At 35.6% G+C, this 14663-nt stretch overlaps 1 non-coding gene across 1 annotated transcript; it reads right to left on the bottom strand.

Moving 5' to 3' along the window:
* Positions 1–11104: 11104 nt before the first annotated feature.
* Positions 11105–11208, bottom strand: LOC124076304 (U6 spliceosomal RNA). Its single transcript, XR_006846318.1, has one exon. It is a non-coding gene; the product is annotated as a U6 spliceosomal RNA (small nuclear RNA).
* Positions 11209–14663: the final 3455 nt, after the last annotated feature.

Below are 14663 nucleotides of genomic sequence, written 5' to 3'. Positions count from 1 at the left end.
TGGCGTGCTTTTCTGGTGTTATTCTTCAACATTGGGGAAGTAGGGACTCCTCACCAGTCAACAGCGGTAACACATACATAATGTGTGGCTTTCAATTCCATAGCTTGAATTGGTAGTTTGGTAATTTATTCAATGTGGTGGTAAAATTGAAAATTTCACATTAACCTCACTATGGTTAGAAGTCACCACTAATGATCTTAAAATGGGTATTATTCTGCATATCCTAAATTCGAACTAAAAGAATTCTCTTAAAGGAAGTTATCTATTCCTAACTCAGAAAAAGCCTAAACCACCAAGTTGGGGGCGGGGGCACTGGGAGTCTTTAAGCAGCTTAAAACTGACATTACAATGTCCTAGCACAAGGGTCACAATTTTGCTAAAAAGGCAGTCCCTTAAAGTACCTATTTATACTCTTGAGACAGTTTTGCACAAGCTTCATTATGTGATTTTCTTGCCTGAAGATTAAAAGCAGTAAATTAAAAGGGTGGGAAGGATAATAGAACTATGTTCACTGACAGCCAGGAAGAAGCAACAGCTGACAGTGAGGAGACAGGAAAACAGACAATAGAACTAAAAAAGCAAAGCTATTCAGAGCCATGTAGTGTGAGCAAGCAGCCCTAACACCACTGTAGGACTAGAGGACTTTATCTGTAAATATAATAAAATGAGTATTCTAAATTTGAAGAGCTGAACTGCTACTGGTCACGTCAATGACGTAACAGTGGGTCATGAAATCTTTTACTTTTAGCTCAATGCTGACCAATGAGTTATTATTACATGGTAACTCATAAAAATACAACTTTTATGAAATTACGGAAGGTAACAATATTACTTTCTTAAATCTATTGTCCCAATAGTTGGTTTCTAAATCCTTGTATTTTATGACCCAGAGAGGTAAAACTATTTCTAGAACTCTGCTTATTTTTCCTACAATGAGAATCTTTTCTACTTAATAGAGTGTTGCCCGGATTAAATGAGATAATGTATGCAAAATCTTAACACAAGGTCTAGGACACCAAAAAAAAAAAAAAAAAAAAAAAGAGCTCGGTATTATTTTAGCACTGGTGAACTCATGCCGGCCCAAATCCCTTATTTGCAGGTGCAAAAATTAAGCCCCAAGAGAACTGACTTCCTAAGGCTCTACTTCTAATTTATTGTCTTCGATAAGCTGCTTAGCTGCAAACATTGGAGCTTTTGGGTATTGCCAGGGCCCGGGGACACGTGCCTGCTGGACTCCAGTGTGTAAAGAATCGGACGAATATGTTTGAACCATGCATTATCAATGGATGTTCCATATAGCAGGTTGTGGACTGACAACGTTCAACATAGAAGGAAGCCATTCGTCTGTTTGAATGCAGCCTGGAATGGCATGAACCTCTACTACCTTAGGCTATCAAGTAAAGGGGCTAAGGACGAGGCAAGAAATATAATACAGATTGAGCTCAATTCCAAGTTTGGTCAACTCTGAAAAGGGATGAACACTTTGCTTGGGGGGGGGGTGTGTGTGAAAATAACGGGGAACCAAAAATTAATGGGACAGTAGTTCAGGCAGGTGTAAGTTACCCCACCCCTCCACGCCTTTCGTCGAGGGAGCTCGCCAGGGGTTTTCTCATACTCCGGGAAGGGCAAATTCTTGTTCTTTATTAGCACTTACTCCCAGCCCCCTGGGTTGGGAGTGATGACTTCGCCTCTTCGCTCCGGAGTGAGGGCCGCACGCGCTCCGACCTCTCCACCTCTCCGCGCCAAACCGCTGCGGGTCCGCGGGAGGCCGCCCGCTGCCCACACGCGCCCCAGGCTCGCCTTCTCTAAGATGGCGGCGGAGGCAGCTCGCTCACACCCCGCCGCCAGCGCTTCCCGGAGTCGTGGCCTCAGGAGGCGGGAGTAGAATAGGGCGCAGACAACAGAAAGGAAAGGGCAGCTCGGACCTTCCAGTCCAACGAGGGACCCAAAGAGTCTAGTAAAGGGATAAGCCAGGAGGCAAACACTACCAGGAACACCGCTGGCGATTCACGTACGAAGCAGTGCCACATCCGGGCCCTCTGCCGAGCCCGCCCCGGAAATGATGTTGGGGGGGGGTCGAAGGCCGTTCTTCAAAGTGGATGCTTCCCCCACCATAGCTCATCTCCTCACAAAGTGCCTGGGGTCGCGCTCACTATTCCCATCCCTGGTTTAGCCATTACCCTCTCATGGCTCTGGGGCTTCTCTGCACAAAGCTGGCTGCGGTGACCGGCAATTCTGGCTTTACAGAAAGTATTCCTCGCATTCTAACTCTAAAGTCTCCTCGGCTTGACCAAATTGTGTAGTAGCGTTCGTCCGGGAGGACTTTAAGTGACGGCAGGCCTGGCCAAGCCTAAGCGCACTTCTTCGGAGTCCCTAAATCAGAATCCCGTGCTCTCGGCCACCCCTCCGCCTGCCCGGGTTCTGAGCCATGTCAGTCAGGGTGGTGAGCCCGCCCCTTCCGGCGACTCCGCCGGCCCGCCTCCTCCCCTCTTCCCTCCCCCACCCCTCCCCGTGCGAGTGTCTCCCTCTCCCTCTCGCTCCCTCTCTCTCTCCCTCTCTCTCTCTTTTGTGAGTTATAGCAACCGTTGCCTTGTGAATCAAGCGCCATAGTCACCGTAGTCCTGGCGACTGTTACCCATCAACAACAACTACTCCTCTCCTCCTCCTCCTCCTCTTCCTCCTCCTCCTCCCCACCACCACCATCTCCATCACCCACCAACAACACCACAATAATCCACAGCCAAGGTGAATATTCTTCGGTCTCTACATGTGTGTGGGAGCGTGTGGATGCGTGTGAACGCGTGTGTCCGTGCGTGTGTGTGTGTTCGTGTGTGCGAGCGGAGCGTGGCTGTGCGGGGTCTCACTCCTGACACCGGGCTGCTGCTGCGGCGCGGCAGCCGAGGGGCTCTGTCCCCGGCTTGTTTACAATGGACCCTGCGCGCCGCGGCGGGGTCGGGGGTGTGGGCGCCGCGCCGCCCGCTGGCCCTCCCCGGCCCTCGGCGGCCGCACTTCAGGGATGGAGCGGGAGCGCCGGGGGCTGAGAGCCGAGCGGGAGAGGGAGCCACAGTTTTCCGATGCGGATGCTGGATCTTTCCCTTAGGTCTGGTGAGAGGAGGAGGGTCAGGTGAAGAGATAAGGGATTTTTTTTTTTTTTTGCCCCCGTTCTTTTTCAAAGCTGCTTGTTTCCTTTTTCTTTGAAAACCGAAATAGATAACAATGTGTGGCCGGGTGGGGGGACCCAAGAGGTGGTGTTTTGTTGTTGTTGTTGTTCACTTGTGGGGCCTTGTTATTTTTATCCTCATACATCCGTGAACTTTTCCCACCGCCTATTCCCTTCATTTTTGCCCCTCTTTGCTTGGTGCTAAATGAGCTGCTCTTCTTTGACCATCATCAGCTTCATGGTTTTCTTTTTTCTTTTAAAATTGTATTTTCTTTGTGCTGCAAACAGTCTTAATATCCATTCAGCACTCTTCCCCCCCCCCCCCCCCCCCCCCGCCCCAACCCCTTGCACATACATTGAAACCCGGGGCCTCTTCGCTGGGCTCTCTGTTGCACAGGGAAAGATATATATATATATATATATATATATATATATATATATATATATATATATATATATATATTTGTTTTTTTAAAGTCAGTCTCTGTCTCTCTCTTTTTGGTGTGTGTGTGTCTGTGTGTGTGTGTGCGCGCGCTTGTGATTTAAACCGGATGCAGGGTATCTGTTGTACTTGGGTTAGTAGTTATTGACAGTGCTTTATCCTTCTTGTGGAGATGGGAGGGAGTAGTAGTGAGGTTCCATTTCACTTTGATGAACCTCCCCTCCCCACAGTGGAGTGTTAACAATTTTCATTGTGGTTATGAGACTTCGTGTGTGATGAACAGGGAAAGGACACAAGGAAGCTTTCGAGAACTCACTTCACAATGTTATTTGTGACAGTTATGGTACTTTAAGAGGTTTTTTTTTTTTTTTTTCATCATTTCCCTTTGAGAGTTGAAATTGAAGTCAAGTTGTTCATAAAGAATGCATGAAGCTTCTCAACTTGAAACGTGTGTATATTTCACTTTCTTTGTGGTTGTTAAGATCTAGGCATGTGTGTACTTAACATATATTTTTTATTTACTTTTTTATTTTCTTTGGACAGTGAACTTAAACCTGCTAGGAAGAGGGAACTTCTTTTTTTTTTTCCCCAAGAAAATGTTTTTCTCTGCAGATTTGAATACTTATCAGTCCTCAAGTAGTAGGGTTCTTGATTAAAGCTAACCTGGTTTTACAGATCTCAATTTTTTTCATTTTTCAGTCTAACTTTTAATTATCAGTCAAAAGTATTGTTAATGAATGTATACTAAAACAGATATAATGTACTATTATAGTTGCACATGTTGTAATTTCCAATTTAGATTTTAAAACACTTATTTAAACAGTATTCTTTGTAACAGCAAACATATATTGATTAACTGACAGCAGCCTGTGAGTAATATGACAGCATTAATTATTCTTGAGATTGTCAATGAGCAAGTTGGGTAATTATAATGATATTTAGGCTAATATTTTAAAATAGGAGTTAGGGGTTTAATAAAACTTCCTTTTTCGTTTTCTTGTGATTCCTATTTTAAATGCAGATGATATTTTATTCGAAAGGAAGTTTTCTTCAGCACTCACATCTCTTTCTAATCATCCCCTCCCCAACCTAAATTCCATGAAAATTTCTCTGACTAACTTGTATTTTTTTTTTCTGTTCAGATGAGTGTCAAATGCCTGAACACTTTTGGATGGTGAAGCTCCTGGGTCCTATAAACTGTCTCTGAAGTTAATAGGAGTTTTGCTGTCTTGGGATAGTTTTAGATCTTATGCCATTTACATAAGTTTCAGTCAAGTAGATTATATATATTCTACAATGTTATATTTAGTATTTTTATTTGCAGTGTCTAAAAACATTTTGAGGCATTTTACTTGTGTGTTTTAGATTTTCTAAAATTTAAATTTAGGTTCGCAAACTGATTTGAAAGCAGAGTTTAAATTGAATTTGACTTCTTAACCAATTTTAAAGCATGCATGTGGTATAAAAGTTGCTGTTAGAGATACTTAGGGCTCAAGTAAATGAAAATTATTCATATGGATTGGTTAAATAATAATCATAAATAGTAACAAAACAAATGACATTTAAAATTAAATACAGAGGTAAATACTCAGCATTTAGTTCATTCTTTCTGTAATATTTTTCCTAGAAGAGTGTATGTTATGTGTTGGTATTGCTTTCAGTTTTTAAACTATTAGAAATCTGTGAAAGTAATCATGCTTTCAAACTATATTCACTAGTAACTTTGTTTGAGTAGGTAAATATCGTTTATTTTATATTATAATGCTTTTCAGTCTTTTTGTATTGTTTTTCCTATGAATTATATTAAACCATATAGGACATAGGCATAGTAAATTTACATGTATGTCGTAAACTAATAATGTATTCCTAGAAGTTTGCATCGTTTTACAACGTTTTCATTATATAGAGGTAGTTGTGCCTGATTTCTGAAATACTGTGTTATTCTTCAGTATTCAAATAGTCTTGTACTCTACTTAGGTACTCAATTAAAAGGTTTATAGTTTAAAAGCTTGAAATTCTTTAACCTTAAACAATTTTTTTAACCTTTAACAAATTTATTGGTAATTTTTTTTAACCATTAAAAAATATCAAAAAACCGAATGAATCCTAAGATAGTTGCCATGCACTATTTGAATGATAAGGTGATGTTTTTCATTATTCTGGAGAAAGTTGGTATTATGTATGCATTCCTCTAAACTTCCAACTCTGGGATAATAAGTATCACTGTATTTTCAAACTGTAGGTGGTACATAATTTTGCTTTTCAGATTTTAAATTATGTGTATGTTTGTGTATATTTTTAAAGGATGGGTGTCAGGTGTGTAGTAAGAGTTAATTTTTTTTCCCTCTGATCTGAGCAGTCTAATAGGATTGTTACTTTGTTATTAATATCTACACTGAGAATATAAGAAATGAAAATACTAAATAAGTAGACTTTTTAAATGATGAATATGCTGGTTGTTTATTCTTTTATGTTGAACATCTGACTAAATATCCTTTGTTCTCAGTTACTTTATTAAAATAGTTTGCTTAAGTAAATCATTTGTCTTTAACTCTTTGGATATTCTAGTAGCTACCACAAAATGGCTTATAAATTCCTTGTTGTTCACAGGTGCATAGTGTTCCCATATTTTGGAAATCTAAGATAAGTAGATTTGACTAAATCTAGTGTGTTAGAGACAGATGGCTGCTTTAAACAGGTGTCACTTTCATTTTTTTACTGCATTGTGTTGGGACTTCCACAGGGGTTCACAAAAGGGCTGTCTAAAGCAGGTGGCATCCTTTGCTTTTGTCTTTGGTTAGATATTTTAGAGTTAATTATTTTCCTAGGAGGAGTTTTTTGTTTTTTTTTTAAGTAAAATTTTTGTACTGTCCTCTTTGAACTACTGAAGATTGGTCATAGCTCATGTCTAAGTATCCCTGTATTTTCAAGCTGTAGAACTTGTAGATGCTTTTATAAACTGTTTATCAATTTTTACAAATAATGACAAATTCTCTTTGAATCCAGAAAAAGAATGTGGAAGCTCCTTACACATTCAAAGGTCAAATTTATCTGAAGCAAAAGGATTTGACTAAAGTGAAATTTGGTTAACATAAGTCAATTTTAACCATTTCATACTTAGAATAATTTTTTTGCATGATGTTATTTTAATTTGAGCGATATGTTTTAGAAACAAATTTTTTTTGTTAGTTTCATATTTTAAAACAAAAAATTTCCTGACCTATTTTAGTTGCTGCTATAAAATTTGTAGAGTTTTTTTAAAATGAAAATTGTTTTTAAGCATTAGAGTTTAAAAATATGTGCTGGAGTAAATAAAAGAGTATTAACCTATTGATTTCTAGGTTTATTTTTACTCTGTGATTCCATCGCTTTTTTTTTGTAGGAATTTTGCACATCTTATAACAGATGCACCAGAGGGTGCTGTGCTGTTATCAATATTAGATTATTATAACTAAAAATGTGAAATGATTAGCACTTTTATTTAAAGAAAAAATTTTAATTACCTATGCATTCAAATATATAGTCTTATTTCTGTGGAGTTTAAAATTTAATGTACTGTCTCATTGGCACTTTTATATTGAAGTGTGTGTATTATTGCAACATATAGCATACTAAAGTTGAAATCTTTGATGTAGTCAATGTCATCAGAAGTCCTTATAAATTAAAATATATGCAGATTTTTGAATCTCAAAAATTTATTTTAACTTGAGAAAAACATAACCTGGTGTTTTGGTTTTCTAGAATTTGATATTGCTGGCACATATCAGTATATTACATGTTCTTATAACACTTTTATATAGCATAATTAGTGATAGGCTTTCATGGCATAATGTTCAGAAATACACCTGAAAAGTATAAATGTTTATGGTGGCTAAGTGAAGGCAAATATGGTAGTTATCATGCTTAATAATCAACAATAATAATATAAAAAGTTATCTAGATAAATCAGTTCCTGCTTTATGCTGTTGGAGTAGTCTGGCTTGTTTTTTTTTTTTTTTGTAATTATTGATTTTATTTTTTAAATACATGACAGCGGGATGCATTACAATTCTTATTACACATATAGATCTGGCTTGGTTTTTGAATTCTGCTTATTATCAGCAAAGTTTAATATTCTCTGCCTTATTCTGTGCCTTATACTTCTAAAGTGGGAACAATTTTCTGTATCTGAAGAGATTTTTTTAGAGCTGTTGAATCTGGTGTTTTGGGCTGTTTCTTGCACATCAATTCTTTTCACAACAATATACTCTCAAAGGTAAATACTGACACAGTGGTGTCTTCCCCAAGTAAACTTTGAAAGGTAAAGTTTCATGGATGTATTCCACATTAAACTATAATCAGCTAATGGTGATAATTTTAAAAAGTAACTTTATAAAGTATAACAATTTGTGTGGTGGAATGTGTCAAAGAATATAAAAAGTCACTAGAGAGTAACAATGTTTTTAAATACTGGTCTTAACTAAAGAAGGTTAGGCATTTTTTCTGTAAAAAAAATATAGTCCCACAGTTTACTAGTTAGTCAATGACACCGTGATTTTTAAAAGTATATGGCAAATTGTATTGTTAAGAAATCTTTATATTTGAAGTTTTGGGTTTATATCAAAGTACAGCATGTACATCATTAAAATGATCAGTTAAAAAACTGCGTTGTTTTTAGAGTATCAATACAAAAATGCATGGTTTGAGTATATTAAAGGCTAAGAACACAGGCTTGGAGTCAGATTTCAGATAATCTTATTAGCTGTATGACCTGGGACAAGTTATTTGCCTTCACTTAGCCTCAGTTTTCTCATTTGAAAAATAGGGTAAATCTTAGGGTTTTTGTGAAATTTAAAACATAATTTATGTAATGTAGGTTAGTTAGTCTTTGTTGTGGAATACCTGTTGGTTATTTTTATTAGGAAATGTTTAGATACCTATTGTAACCTTTTTGCTACTTAGTTATCATTCGAACATGATCCTTGGTGACCATTTATTTTCTAATGTGGCTGAAGTTCTGAAAGACTTTGTCCACTAGTCCAAGTCCAAGTTATTAAGTAATTATTCTTTTTTCTCTCCTTTTAAAAATAAAACAAGACCATAAAGATATCTCTCAGTCACAGCTTTGGATTGCCATTTGATAATCAGTCTTGTTACCACATTGAATTAAAAGAATGTTAGTCCAAAATTATGTTTTAATTTTACTCTGCAACCATATTATAGTGGGGCTCCTTCTACTACATTCACATAATTCCCCTGGTCTAGGGATTTCAGATTAAGAACTAATGATGTAACATTTCATTGTGTCTTACACTTCTCATTGTCCATTTCAGTATCCTATTTAGATTTTCCTCTTCACGTTTCACGTAAATTTGTTTGAGATCATTTTGAGCCTTATTTATAAACTTCATATTAAATCTAGTCATTACTATGTAATAGGATATTCTAATCAATTATATAAAGATGAGTTGTTCAAGGAATTATTCTGCAGGTCTATAATATATTGCTTATTATTGTTATTTACTGAGGGTATGAAATGTGTGAAGTCAGCTCTGGTCTTCCTATAACAATAAGGAATTTTGGAATTAATTTGCTAACTCCTATCTTAGATTGTAAAGTAATCTTTGAACATTATCCAGAATAATATATGAAATTACAGAGGGAAAATGTCTTCTCTGGCTTCTTTCTTTGGATGTTAGAAATGTTTAGCATTTTGAAGTTGGAAGCTATATATAAAGTTGCTGTTTGGTAATTTGATACATTTTTATTCTTTTGAGCAATTTGATTAAGAATGAAATGTTTTTCTTATTTTAGAGTGATTTAAATGGTTTTAATCTTTGTCAAAGTAGAAAAATTATGATTAACACATTCCATTTGAAAAATTTGTCTGATAGTCATCTTTTTCCCCCAAAGTATTGTATATTGTACAAACTTTTTGTTTGACTTTCATTTTACCTGCTCCCATCTTCCCCCATCTTGTGTTTAATTAATTATATGACCCCCCTTTACGTTATTTTTATAATTAGCCCCATCACATAAATGAGACTTACTCTCAACTCTCTGCTTGTGAGTTTGACACATTTTAAAGAAACTTTTCAAAAAAGTCTAGGAAATAGGGCTTTACATCGGAAGATTATTTTCAATCATCTATTATTTTCTTATAATATTCATCTGACTACTCTCTTTAACAAATATATAACCTTATTTCACTAATGATGTACCTAAGTGTAGTTTTGATTCAGAATTCTCCGTCATCATGAGTTTGTTCTTGCCTCTAGCTAAGTATTTTAGGGTTAATCTCTAGTTAAGTCTCTAGTTTGCACAGTCACATACACCTGTCTGTTGCTGACTCTTTTAACTCCTGGATTCTTTCTCATTTAGAAATACCCAGTCAATACAATTTGTCTTTATTTTATATTGCTTGGACAAGGAGTCCCAGAGGTTCTTGATGTTTCCTGTTTAGGCAAAAATAGGTATGGGATAATAGGAACTGAATCAGTGATAAGAGAGTAAGGCAATTGGTCTGAAAAAATTAAGTATATTAGTTGGTGAGAGGAGACAGATAAATTAAGATGTGGTAGAAAAGGAAATGAGAGACAGTGACTAGGTTGAGAAATTAAGGACTTCAAAAGTACCAGCAAAATAAGTATAAAGAGGAGACAACAAAAGTACTCAGTTTGCCCCTAAGTGTAAAACCTTAGCCTAGTCACTTAAATTATGTAGGTCTCAGCCTTTCCATCTGTAAAATGAAACAGTAGGACTTCGTAATCTCCAAAGCTCTTTCCAACACTAACAGTCTCTGATTCCATGTCAAAATTGGCACTGGGAAAAGGAAGCATGCCAGTAACATAGAGCCAGGAATTGGTGATTACTTTACCTATGTTCTGAAAGGCTAGCATGTTGCTTGCCCTTGCTGCTTCTAATAACAACAACAAAGAAATAAAACTCTAAACCTGACACTAGGATAATGACCATACCTATGGCAAAGTGTCAGAAGGTTCTACCATTTTATTGGTTCTAGTAGAGAGGATGGCCAAGTGCCCTGATTTGCTCACCCACATAGGAATTATCTGAGCCTCACAGCTTGAGTTCCTGCTGGAGCCAGCTTCACTATGTATGTGTGCCAGACAAGTGTCTGACAGTTGGGGCTCCTGCCTGTTGCTCACCAATGAGTTATTTAAAACCGGACATAATTTCACAAGTATGTGGATAGATGAGAGAGAGAGACAGACAGACCAGAAGCACTAGAAAGTAATTTAGGTTTCTTTTGATTTCATTTTTTACATTTCTCTATTTATAAAATCCTTGACTTTTTCATTCCCCCCCCCCCCCCAATACTATTCAACTGGTGTTTGAGCTCAAATCCTGTCAAGGTCTGGGCAAGTTCAGACACTCTTTGGACTACTTTGAAGCCCTGGTCTGGAAGCATTGCCATCATCCACACTAGTCTTCTCTTATATTTCTCCACTGGTAATAATTATTACTTTTATTTTGAATATGGCTTGTACTTAGATAATTTTTTTTAATAAATAGAATGCTTCACAAATTTGCATGTTATTCTTGTGTTGGGGCCATGATAATCTCTGTATCATTCCAATTTTAGTGTATGTGCTGTGGAAGTGAGCATGATAATCATTCTTTTAATTCAGATTTGGTATCAGAAAAACTGTTATGTCTCATCTGCATTTTCATAAAATTTTAATGTGGTAAGTAGATGTCAGGATTTTTAGAGCAGGACTAACTAAGAACAGAAACATTTTTGCTTAACTCAGGAAAAGTCACATATTCTACTATACCTCATTTCTTTTGCCAGCCTAATAGGGAAGTGAATGAAAGATTAAGAGACTCTAATTACTATTATTATTAAGTTAATTTTTTTAGTTGTTAATGGACCTTTATTTTATCTATCTATTTATTTATTTATTTATATGTGGTGCTAAGAATTGAACCCAGTGCCTCACTAGTGCTAGGCAAGTGCTCTACCCCTGAGCTACAACCCCAGCCCCATTATTATAATTTTTAAAAATTATTTTTTAGTGCTATTTTTAGTTGGTTAATGTAAAAACATTCAAGTTTCTGAACTACATTCAGATTTGTATGCTTAATAGCATATGTTTATTTCAATATAACTATCATACTTAGAATGCATCTGGTTCTCTTAATTTTCAGTCATTTAGTGTACCTTAATTTGCAAAACCATTTTAGAGTTGCATATTACTTGACTTGTGAGTTAAGTTTCTTTCTTCCATACTTTAGTTATGGAATAATGGGAGATGTTGCTATAGTAGAGTGGGAAGAAACAGATAATATTTAAAAATCATATCCTGTTTTTCTTATTGATACCAGTGCCTTATATATTCTTCCCAGTTCATTTTCCTGGATTGTGAAGTTTTGGTGGGGTTCGGACTCCAGATAGGCATTGTGAAGTAACTCAGAAAATCCACCATCTTTTCCAAATTTCTTCTCTTTTCTGCTAGACTACTGTACTGAGAACATATATTTTTTGTGAGGGTAGGCATTTTATTACTTTAATAAAACGCTTATTACATTATTAAATTATTCTAAAGTTTGAGTGTATTTCTACTTAGTGGTTCCTTTTCTTCTACACATTGAATATATCTGTAAAGGTCTGTTCATTGGGATACTATTGGATATAAAACAATATCTTTCTCTTTTAAGGAGGCTGTATTGTGATTTAGTCATGCACAGATTCAGATAGGTATAATAAAATAAAGAAATAATGAGGAAAAACTAGTTCATGCATTAAGTGATTCCCTAAATCTTTCTCTTAAAATTTTGCTGTAGATAGGTGATTTTGTGGTATAATTTTTGAAATAAAACCTAGGTTTTTCTTCTGCTACTGGTGTTGACATTTTAAATTACCCAAGAGTATATATGTAACAACAGGCTTTTACTGATTGGCATCTGATTATATCTGATAACAATCTAAGAGAGGAGTTTTGATGAAGTGTCAGCTTAAGGGTCATTAATAAAAAAACATAAGTAACTAATAATCTGGAAATCACTTCTAAAGCTTTAAATGTGTAACATGTATTTGACTGTGCCTCAGTGAGAACCCAACATGAAAAATTTATACACAGAGACCAGATAAACTTAGATTCTTTGTTTTACAACTTGATTATACTGAATGTTTCTAAAAAGGGTGTTTAAAAATGCTTTGCATTTTTATGGTATACTTATAACATGGAATTTAGCTTAAAACTGTTTTGTATATATGAATGTTTATGTGTGTGTACACTTTTAGAAAGTCATTTTAATGATATATGGCTTAGTGCTGTAGAACTTACCAGTGCCTTTTTTTTTTTTTTTTTTTTTTTTTTGCTTACTCGTTTTTGAATTATATATCTTGGAATAGTATTAGGTACATTTAACATTTACCTCAGTGCTATTTTCTGGAGACAAAGAAAATCAGGGGAATGGTTTAAGTTCTTTGAATTACTTTTGTGTGATGTTAGAAATAGTTTTTAATAGTGCCTCACATTACCTGATGAGTTTTAGAGGTATTTTTAGTTCATAAAGGCCATGAATGTTGAATTGAATTAAATTATAGTTAAAGACAAAAAATGTAATTAATTTAAATTATAGTAGGATAAAATATTGTGTTGCTGGATCAACATTTGATCTGTTCCTTTGTTTTTTAGAAGTCTGCTGAGTTTTGAAATTTAAAACCATTAAATAATATTGAATGGGTAAAGCTATATAATAGATGTGGATTTATATTTCAGCAAAGGTATAAGAACCATAAGGCTTTGAAGTAAGGAGGGATTTTTAAAAATCTTTGAACTTGGAAAGAATGTATTTTAATATTTTAACTGGGTTAGGATTGCCTGAGCACATTTGAGTTTGAGAGGAATGCAAGTGACCATGGACTGGAGATAAAGATCAGAGTAATTTGTGAGAGAAGGTCATATTATCGACCCTGATATTCTACTCACCTCCAGCCTGCTGCCCTGGATAAACTTAGAAGTAATTATTTTTGTTGCATGACATAAGCCTATAAAATTATGTTTTTGTTTATTTCCATTGCTGTGTGGAATTTCCCAAATATGTATTTTATGTGATCTTTGGAAATTCCAGCTTACCTTTTGGGTTACAAACCTTAGAAATAATGCCAATAGATGGCACATTACCTAGAACACCAGCTTAATCTGAAAGACTGAGGTAAAAATGAAGGTAAATGGGAGCGGGATTGTGTAATTGAAAACACTAGAATGTGAACAGTTGCTAGTACAATGAAAAGAAAAAGAAGGATCATATCAGGGCCCATGTGTGAATCCTGGTTTGCTATATTCAACATATCTAATAATAATGTAGCTATTACTATTACTGACAATATTTGTAGTATTTGTTTCAAAAATATTATAGCAAAGGTCTAAGAAATACCTGGATATATCACTATATAAGTTTTTTTGTTTAATATTAGCTTTAATACAGCTTTAAGTTTGATTAATTAAATGATTTACATCAATGTGTTTTTAGTACCAATTGTTTTTTACATTAATATTATTAACATTTAGAAATACTAAAATGGCTTAGATACCCATTGGTTCTAAAGGAGTATTTTGAAAGAAAAGATAGACAATGGGGTATTAGATGCAAAATTGCATATTCTCAGGTATGTGGACATATTTTTTAAGATTTCAAATTGTAGAAGACTTCAGAAATGATAGATGATATCCTTGGGAATCTGCAAGAATAAAAAAGAAAATGGAGTTGGTTGAAATTAATAGAGAATTTGGAAATTAAAAATAAGGTGATTAGATGGTAAACCACTCTGAATGGGGAAATAATTTGAATTAGCAATTGTTTTTGTTGGTGGTTTTTTTTTTTTTTTTTTTTTGGTACTGGGGCTTTAACCTAGGGGCATTTACCACTGGGCAATATTCCCAACCCTTTTCATTTTGTTTCAGGGTCTCACTAAGTTGCTGAGGCTGGTTTCAAACCTGTGATCCTCCTACCTCAGCTTCCTGAATAGCTGGGATTACAGGTGTGCTCCACCACATCAGGAGAACCATCAGTTTTTATCCTTATTACGATTTTAAATAGTGGAAGTGGAGGAAA

The sequence above is a fragment of the Marmota monax genome, unplaced genomic scaffold, assembly GCF_021218885.2.
Source record: "Marmota monax isolate L192 unplaced genomic scaffold, Marmota_monax_Labrador192_F-V1.1 WCK01_AAM20220418_F8-fsc00277, whole genome shotgun sequence".
In the NCBI taxonomy this organism is placed as follows: domain Eukaryota; kingdom Metazoa; phylum Chordata; class Mammalia; order Rodentia; family Sciuridae; genus Marmota; species Marmota monax.
Note: the sequence above shows the minus strand (reverse complement) of the source record. Positions and strands in the feature narration are given on the sequence as shown.